The sequence below is a fragment of the Austrofundulus limnaeus genome, unplaced genomic scaffold (genome assembly GCF_001266775.1).
Source record: "Austrofundulus limnaeus strain Quisiro unplaced genomic scaffold, Austrofundulus_limnaeus-1.0 Scaffold1, whole genome shotgun sequence".
Classification (NCBI taxonomy): Eukaryota; Metazoa; Chordata; class Actinopteri; order Cyprinodontiformes; family Rivulidae; genus Austrofundulus; species Austrofundulus limnaeus.
This window is the reverse complement of record NW_013952403.1, coordinates 2,120,101-2,128,305: the sequence shown is the minus strand read 5'-3', so window position 1 is coordinate 2,128,305 and position 8,205 is coordinate 2,120,101. Positions and strand designations below refer to the sequence as shown.

The 8,205-nt window shown below is 42.1% G+C and overlaps 1 protein-coding gene and 1 non-coding gene across 2 annotated transcripts in view; one reads left to right on the top strand and one right to left on the bottom strand.

Moving 5' to 3' along the window:
* Positions 1–620: 620 nt before the first annotated feature.
* Positions 621–693, bottom strand: trnav-uac (transfer RNA valine (anticodon UAC)). Its single transcript has one exon. It is a non-coding gene; the product is annotated as a tRNA-Val (tRNA).
* Positions 694–5,415: 4,722 nt separating this feature from the next.
* bcorl1 (BCL6 corepressor-like 1) overlaps positions 5,416–8,205 on the top strand; it is a 23,688-nt gene continuing 20,898 nt past the window's right edge. The window contains exon 1 of the mRNA XM_014004403.1: positions 5,416–5,612. The gene's annotated coding sequence lies outside the window, so the exon portion shown is untranslated. The remainder of the gene's footprint in view (positions 5,613–8,205) is intronic.

The following is an 8,205-nucleotide window of genomic DNA, read 5'->3' as shown; positions in this document are numbered from 1 at the left end:
AAGCATAAAGTGTTAAAGTTGCCTGTGACATGCGTATCCTTCAAATACAGTCAAATAAATAAATAAAATATCTTTATATTCAAGAAACTTAGCATTTACATAATTTTACCCATTTTTTTTTTTTTTACATAACTGGCATATTTTGTTTTGGCCTCAGCTCAGCTAAAGTGAAACAGGAAGTGACATCAAAGGGGAACTCTTTAATTAAAGGAACTTCCTGGTCTGTTCATTGAAACAGTATTATTTAAGCTCTGACTCTTCTTCATCTCTCTCTAGTGACTTAAAATAATCTAAAGAAACATCAGATTGTTCTCTAAAGCTTGTGTTGTTAGTTATTGTAACACTGTTCACACAGACATTCCCCTTTGTCATCACTTCCTGTTACTTTTCATGCAAATATCTGAACTGTTCATCTCAGCAGCATGAAATATTTTTAAAAACATATCATTAATGTTATCTTTCCCAAAATACATTGATGTTTATTGCAAAATGCTGATGTCAYAGGCCCTTTAATGTCTGTGCATTCAGTTTAACAGGTGAGTTGAATTGTTTTTATATTTGTCCTGTCAGCTGATCGTTCAGGCATGCGATTTAATGTTGAGTGAAAAAAAGAAAAGTCCTGGTTCCACTGGGGCTCGAACCCAGGACCTTCTGCGTGTAAAGCAGACGTGATGACCGCTACACTATGGAACCAACTACTGCCWTTAACCCGGCAGGTTTCGGAAAAAAGGCGGCGACAGTGAAGCAGCGGCCGGCCTGTGTGGGAGGCTCTTGGTGGCCGTCTGGAGACAATAAGGGGACCGGCAGGGGCCGACAGTCCGGTGACATACCCGTGGTTCCCGTGGACGCCCTCCGCTCTCCGTCCTCGTCTCCGCAGCGCAGCGATCCTCCGGTGAAACCTCCCCTCCCCGGGACGCGTCGACCCAGCGCAGCCGCCGTTCAGGTGAGGCGAGTCCCGCTCGGAGGGTTAGCTTTTTGTGACCGATCCAACACGATGGAGGAACTGAAGAAAAAAAAAAAAAAGCGTCGAGTTGCACGAACCGCCGTCATTTTTGTCCCGATCCTCTCTCCTCATGGGAGGCAGGATTATCGTCTGGACTCAGCTGATTTCGCTGTTTTGGGCTAACTTGTGATTTTTATTTATAAAAACAGATTTTCAGACGCATTTCATCATCTAACAAGACCATGCAGTGAGTCAAAAATAAAACTTTATCATCAAAAGGTGACTCAGTAAAGTTGACAATGATCAGATTTTACAGAGAAATAATGTAATTGAAGGAGCTTAGCAACAAAAATAATAGTGCAGACTGCTATTTGTTTATGTTTGAGGTTTCCTTCAGATGAAGCTTTAAACATTACACATCATTGTGTGACATTTAAAGACAAAACACTAAGTAGTGTTTGGACTGAGCTTACCAGTCAAAGAAACTCATAAAATATAAAATCACATGAAAATGTTTTCAGCTGGTGCAGTTTGAACAGTAGATTAACTTTATAAAGAACGTGGGTCTGCACTCAGTGTAAACTAAAATTTAGCTGAATTTGCTCACTGTCTCAGCTGCTGTGGGATCTGGGTTCTGTGATTGGCTGGTTTTACTTCAAAGTGACTCCTTCTCATGCAACTCCTTGATGTGCGTTTTCATTTAGACTTTTCCATCTTCTTGGACAAACTTGTGGTTCTGATGACTCACCTCACTTTTTACTTCTTGCTCCCATCTGACTCTTTATTCCTGGAAATACCTCAAACATCATTATCATCTGAAAGTAATCTGGAGAATTACCACAACAACATGTCAGCTGTCAGTGCAAGGTGTCTGTCCTATCAGGTCATTTTGGCTTCTGTATTTTCTTTTACCCTCCTTTTGAAATTTGTCGTTCTACAACCAAAAGAAGATGAGTGCAGTTTTATTTGTGCTGATAGAAAAACTGAAACATTTAGAAGCGGCGTCTCAGTCGGTCTTCAGGCATCACTGCCAGTTTCCTTTAGTCCGTTTTGTCAGTAAAATATAAGATCTGTGGATTGTTTACAGTGACCATTTTCAGTCCAGCGTCTGGTCATATTTTAAAATAAATTCATGTTTTTTTTATGACTGAGTCAGTGCAGCGGGTCAGCAGCCTCCATCTCATCCCAGCAGCCTCCTCTGTCACACCAACCCTCCTCACTGCATCCATGAACGTATTCTGTCCGATACCTCTCCTCTGCACACGTTCAGACCATTTCAGGCCGGCCTCTCTTTGCCTCCAAGCTGCTCAACCTGAGCTGTTCTCTGTTTGCTTCCTTCTTCAYGTTCTTATGTTCTGCCTTTTGTTTAAAATGATGATCCCAGGTCTGCGTTCAGTATCTGTACATCCACCTGTTCCTCACTCTCACCACAGATCATCTGACCTCATCCGTCAAACATCCCATCGACGGAGCTCTTCCTGCTGCTCACTGTGCTTCTTCACTTGGCTTCARAAACTTTTTCCATACCTTCATGGCTCAGCAGCTTCATCAAGGTGTTGAATATAGATTTCCTTTTACCATAAATTATCATAATAATCTACTTTTTGTCACATTTCTGTGACATGTCGTTAAGAGAACAAGTGTTGTTATATTAAAATGACACATTTGTCCACAGGTTTACTTTATAAATTCAAATCATCAGCTAATAATCCACACCGACTAGCTTTCATGTGTGCAGCAGATGTCAGATTCTGTATTTTAGTCACGGTGGATGGAGAAAAGCCTGGATGGATGGTGAGCTGTTGGAGGCATAGATTTCCATGCTGCTTGTGCATATGCTGCATCTTTTTTTTTTTAGATTAGTTTATTTTACCAGTTGGCATTCCTAAGAGATACAGACGACAGGAGAAGAAACATCTGGGAATCAAACAGTCATGTTTATTTTGCTCGTCATATGTTCTGACGTGATGCAGATTTTCAAATTCTGCAGATGTTTCAGAACGTCAGAGGAAACGCAGAGACACGTCCGCGACATCTARTTTCTGCTCAAATAGGCCCGTTAGGGAAACGGACACACAACAACACAGAAAACGTAGAAAAGAATGTATTCGTGAATGAATGCATATTGCCCCACCGCCTGTCATGCCAGCATTTTGATCAGAGATCCTCTGAGGAACGATTTGGTCAAAACTTAAAAGTAAATTTATTTGACACGATATGGTGAGGATGACTCTCAGCTACTACCACACTCAGTTTTAGCTGAATAACTGTAAAACTTTCTGCGTTAAAGATGTTCTTAATGTCTAACAGCTGKAGCAGTTATCTTGAATTGACTCCAGTGTACATAAAATAAGTTTCATTGAAGATTTGTCCAATGGTTCATGAAATATTTTGCTAACAGAGAAAACTTGACTCCAGTGCTGAGGTTTTAAGCAAACATCTGGTGATACAAGTCTTTAGAGTCTGTGTTGTGTATGACTGTCAGCGACTACCACGTCTACACATTATCTGTAAATTTGACTAAAGTTTTAACAATGTTTGTGTTTTTAAGGTCACTTGGCAGCCATCTTGAATTGGGTTGACTCCAAATATTAATGACTTGTAGACGTAGATTTAATAATTGTTTTCTAAAATGTCCACTAAAATCTGTCCAGTGGTTCACRAGACATGTTTCTAACAGACAGAGTCATGAAATAAACAGAYATTTTCTGCAGTCTCTTCTTAGATTTCTCAGAGTTTATGTTGGGAATCATTCTCAGCTACACTTAAYTTGGTTGGGGGATTAATTAAATTAAAAATTTAGTTAGAATCCACACTTTGTTACCATTTACTAAACTGTCAGATACTAAATTTCACCAGACTTAAATGCAATGAAAATATACAAATATGATTGATTAAGAATTACAAAACATTTGTTAGTGGCTGAAAMTCTTAAAGTTTTGCCCAACCCAGTATGAACTTCTGAAACTTGTAGGGGTTACATTCTTAAAGAACTCGAAAATCATAAAAAATAAAACAAAATAAAATGAAATAAAACGTAAATACTGGACGTGGTAAAATAAATAAAAAGGCCTATAAATTTTGATTTTTAAAACTTAAACCCTAAATATACTCCTGCTACATAAAATAAACTGTATGAATTAAATTTATTTTAATAAAAAATACAGTAAAATGTATGGGTGCTTACCAAAAGATATCGACTTTTCAAATATTTTTGGTTTCCTGGCCATAAACTAAAGTATTTTCTAAAGACTAAGTCTGCAAGTTGTGAATTATGACTTTATGGAGGTCATTGTAAAATGTTTGCAGGCCAACATGACACCGTTCCAAAACTTGATTATGGCAAATAAGCAGAGTTGTTTTAATTTKAATTCTTATGTTTCTATCAGTATTTCTATGAATGGTTGTTTGGGGGTTAACGTAGCTCATTAGAAAACAACAAATATTACTTGTCTTTGTTTACAGCTAAATTCAGCGACCATGTTGAATCAGAATTTTTCATCCTCAGCTTTTTTAAAAGCTCTTCATCGCTCAGTTTCCTTCTCAGAAATGACTTCTGTCAGCTCTCATCCTCAAAGCTTCAACGTTTCCTGTCACCAGTCGTGGCGCAACACAGTGAGAAAAGCCCCAAAGCAAGAAGAGAAATTTGCAACCTGTTCATGACCCTCCAGTTCACGGTTGGCACTGGTTTCCTCTCTTCAKAGAGGAGATGGGTTAAGTCAACCTGGCGTCTTTAATTCTGTCATTCTCCCTTTAAATCTGTCAACGTCCAGGGATTATTTTACCAACTCAGTATTTGTCACGTGCCGATATTCATCAATGTAAACAAACAATTTTTAATCGTTGACAACAAAATATGAAGTGGTTTTAAGCTTCGTGATTTTACCCACTAATACAATTCAGGATGTCACTGGTGCCTGGGTCCAGCAGTCAGAGGCAGGTACCAGTGACATCCTGGTACCTACCTGGGTCCAGCAGTCAGAGGCAGGTACCAGTGACATCCTGGTACCTACCTGGGTCCAGCAGTCAGAGGCAGGGGTGCAAGTCCATCCCTTTTGGTAGCAAATGATGACACAACAAAAACATATTTTTAAAATCAGGTATTTTGACAGCTGTTCTGGCTTTAAGAGTCTGTCTGCAGCACACCCGGTAAGAATTTCAATGACAGGCTCGAAACAATAAAATTGACCCAAAATAAGAGGGTTGTAGTAAAACTCTTTGTTTTACTGGGGTCCAGTTAAGACAATAAGATCCGTTCACACCTGGGTGTGACAAAAGGGCAGCTTTCATTATACTAGTTAAACAGATCTGAGTAATTAAATTAAAGGCGTGTTCATTAAAACAAGGCCACATCGTGTTTTGCGTGTTGTTTGGGTCTCGGAGGAGCCTGGTCTGTAGTTCAGGCTCCATGTCTGCCTGGTTCTTCACCTGTRGGGCTTCAGCCGGCGCTAGGACCCAGGGTGCGCGATTTTCATCTCCAGCTGCTGCAGACCGAAAACTGGCAAAAAGGGAAGATCGCGAGGACGAGCCAGAATAGCTCTCTGTATTCATTGTGCTTGAAGAAAAAAAAAAAGGGATCCCAGCCGTGGCCCCTCGCCGGAGAGAAGCCCGCGGCAGCAGCTTGTTGCTCGGTCTGCAGGCGTCCAGGCTGTCGGCGGCTCGGAGCGAGGTAAGCCGGAGCAGCACCGTGCCATGATCACTAATAACAAAGGCGTTACGGGCGGCCAGGGGGCATTAAAGGGGGCACTGCACGACGCTAACGAGGGCGACCGAAACTCCGACAAACTTTGACCTGGATATTTGGCGTTTTCCTCCCCCACACACTCCTCTCCCCCCGGCTCGTGTCTCGGAGGAGCCGCGGGGATGACTCGCTGTTCTCCCGCGGATCGTGTCACATGGACGGACCGCCAAGTTGGAGGTGACATCTGGGTGAAATCACCTCACCCAGACCCCGGCACAGTCCGGACCTTAATGCAGGCTGTTTTTGTTTATTTAAAACAACAACATTTAATATGATATGAAAGGCTCGGTTCTGAGCTAACATAGAGGATCAGAACCGTCACTGGTTCCGTGATCGGCTCCCATCATCCCTTCGTTGACTTTTATCACACTGGGAGATTGTTGTTGTTGTTTTGGACCATGACTCGGCTCCACCGTCCTCTCAGACCGGACCGGATCTGACCAGGTGAAACTCAGACGGGACGTCCTCGTGAGGCGAGGCGGCCTGAACTGGGTCCATAATCTCCGGTGTGATCCGCCAGAGAGCGGACCACTTTGAGAGGAACAAACACTTTCATTCGGGTTTAAGACCTCGTGTTTGAGGCTAAGATATCCGCTGTGGAGCCCGGTCCATCCGGTCAGTACCGGGAGAGCTCCTGGTCCTGTGCGGAGGTCCCCGGGTCCTCCTTTCCTCCCCCCCTCCTCTCCCCTCCCCTCCCCTCCCGGCTCAGACAATGCGATGTGTCAGCTGCCGACTTCGTGTTACTGCGCGGCGTTCCCCTTTTCACCGACCGTTCGGGGTTTTATTTCCCACTTTCTCCTTTCGGCCATTTGTCAACGAATCTGCCGAACCAAGGTTCCGGTCCAACCCCCTCCTTCCTCCCTCCGTCCCTCCGCGCAGCTCCAGCGGAGAAGTGGTTGGTGCTGGACGGGGTCGTCGTCCTGCTCAGCGCCAGCTCGGTGTCCGCCTCGTTTGCTGACAGTTACCAGAAGTCAGAAGAGTTTTGGACCGGATCCTGGTTCTGACAGCAGGCCCGCTCTGCTCCCAGGATTCAGGTAAAGACAAGTGGCCTAATTACAGCTCAGCAATGTCTGCTGCTTAAATACTTGAGCCAAAATGYGATTATGGAGTCAGGGAGCTGAGGCTGTTTATCTTCAGGGGCTTCTCTTCATTTTCTTTTTGACTGAAAACATTCAGACCAAACCTCATGCGTTATCCAAAAAGTTGTCCTCCTAAAAACAGCTTCTTGTTTTAAGAAAGAAAAAAAAATCAAACACGAGTGCATGGCTCCAGAACCTGCCGACCTGACAGTAACAGGAAATGTGATTTTGACACAAGGCTCTGCAAAGTGGGGGCTGAAGATGCACTGCAGAGGAAATGGCTTGTTTTTACTTTTATTCCTTAAATGTTTTTAGCYGCTCAGTGTCTCCACAGCGTCCCACGGCGTGGTCTCCATGCAGGGGACATTTCTGTTGGGATGTTTTAGGTTTTTATATAAAACAGTGGAACYAGTTAGTCTTCTTTCAGCTGTTCCCTCTTCAGGGGTCGCCTCAGCGAGTCACTCTGCTCACATGTCCTCTCTCACTGCAGCTACTGTCTACTCTTTGTCTTTGTCCTGGCAGCTGCCTCTCTAACGTCTACTGTCCCTCATGTGGACATTTCCAAACTATCAGTCTCTTACTTTACCTCACAGCTGTTCAGTTCTCTACCTCTGATCTGATCTTATCCATGGACATCATCAGCTCCGTCACCTACAGTTCTGTCGCTTTGTCAACGTCTTCAAATACAACATGGCTTTGCTTCCTCCCCAAATAACTCCTGAAACTTCTGTCCACATCCTGCCTGGACTCTTTCTCACCTTTTCACCACACTCCATGTTTTTCCTGGATAGTTAACCCCAAAAACTTATAGTYCTGCACCTTTGTGGTCACAAAGAAATTAAATACTTTAAATGAWACATTTTCTCTAGAGGCCACAGAATGTTCTGACATTATTTCAAAGGATGAGGTCTAAACTTTAGAGTCCCTTACAGCTGAGATCCTTTTAAATACTGAACAAGAGTTCAAGTTTTAAAAAAGTTAAAAAGTACATTCAAATATGAAAATACTAAGCTAGTTCTGGCATTAGAGTAGAATAGAACTGTCTTTGTTGTGATTGTGTAGAAAGGTCAACTCAACTAAAATCAGGACAGATAATGTCCGATACTTATATCGATTCATAATTTAATTTTGGTCAATATGTATTTTTATTTTGACAAAATCAAACTTTGATTCGTTAATTAAATAAATGTGTTTAACAGCGAGATGATGCTTTTATGTGTACATTTATTAAAAGTGGCCAAAATCAGCTGATTAATCGTTCTGCAGATAAATCATCTGTCCCTAAACACAGTGAATCTTATTTTGATGCATCGGCAACTGCTTTAAGAATTATAGTACAAAAATTAAATGATAAAAACATTGAAAGATTACTAAACAATGATGCATGTAAAAAAAAAAACTATTAAAAATAATAAGATAGCACTTCCACATACCAGCCTTTC